The following is a 1523-nucleotide window of genomic DNA, read 5'->3' as shown; positions in this document are numbered from 1 at the left end:
ACAGTCAACCTCCGGCGCCTCTCATTTCTGGAGCTCTGCCTAGTGGTAAGGCGGCACCTGATCGTCCTTGAAGATCTCCTCTTGTAAATTTGATTTGATTTGATTTGATTTTTTTTTATTTTTTTTAAGTATGTATAATGCAAATTTATGTAAAATTTCCAAAAAAAATAAATAAAAACGAACTTTATTTCTCTCGATGCATTTGTTTTGTTTTGTTTTTTTTTTTTGTTGTAAACATACATATTAATTTTTCACATGGACTGATCCACCATTCCAAAACATTTTCCCTTTTTTTTTTTTTTTTTTTGCATGGTGCTAGCCACCAAGGATCCACTTTCTTCTTTTTTATTTATTATTTATTTTTATTATTATTTATTTATTTATTTATTTTCTTTTTTCTTTTTTTTCCGCTTTCGGTGCTGGATGCACCATCTATTACAAATATATTATATTAGGGTGGTGGCTGACACCATCATTTTTATATATATATAATTTTTTTTTTATATATGGTGCGGATGTACTAACATTCCACCATCTTTCTTTTTATTTTTATTTATTTTTATTATTATTATTATATTTTTTATTTTTTTTATTTTTTTTATTTTATTTTTATTTTTTATATAAATTTGGATGGTTAGTTGAGGAATTTGCAGGGATGGTCGGGGAGCTTCGAAGCACCGCCACATAGCACTGCCACTGAGCACAACCGTTGCACTGCGTGTCGTCACGGAGGAAGGGATCACTAGATGCCGCTGCTCCCAATTAGATCGAAATTAGGGCTCTGATCAACGATTCCCAACCCGGCGTTGCTGTCGAAATCAATGGGGCTGTTGTGGTGGTTGCCCTTCCCGCTCTGCAACAGTTGCTTGAGTCCACACGACATGTCGTCCACATCCCCGGCTATCCACCTCAGCAGAGACTGGTCGTGGGCCGGAGACTCTGCCGTTTCGGAGAGCATAGTCTCCCAATCCTCCAACTGTCGCATCGTTCCATCAGTATTCCCATGATTGTTTCCAACAGATATCTTCAAATCATTCACAGAATTCTCAAGATTGCGGGTTCTACTCTCTAGTTGTGTTAGTCGTGCACTAACGCCTTCCAACACATGTAGCAAATTATCAGTATGCTTCTTCATGGTCTGGTCAATCTCTGACACAATTGCAGCATTGTGGTCCTTCTCTAAAATAAGTTTTCCAGGTTCAAGGGAATCCATTGAACCATAATTTCGGATTGGAGATGCAGTGTTTAACTTGGACTCGCCAGAGTTCTAAGCCCTAGTCGCTCCTCCTCCTCCGAGATTGGGCGCAGTATCGAAACTCGACGACCGGGAAGAAGCACCGACGACGGGGTGAATCGGCTGGAAATCGTAGCTGGGAAGCATCTCTTGAAACTCCTTCTTGGAAATCCCATTTCCATTGCCGGTACCGCCGACCTGATGCTCTTCTTCTCCTCCTTCGTCTTTGCGGCGGCTGTTGTTGGTGTTGGTGTTCATCTTCATCAGGTCGATGAAGTCGTCATTCTGG

Source organism: Malus sylvestris, chromosome 5 (assembly GCF_916048215.2).
Source record: "Malus sylvestris chromosome 5, drMalSylv7.2, whole genome shotgun sequence".
NCBI classification, from domain to species: Eukaryota; Viridiplantae; Streptophyta; class Magnoliopsida; order Rosales; family Rosaceae; genus Malus; species Malus sylvestris.
This window is presented reverse-complemented; position numbering follows the sequence as displayed.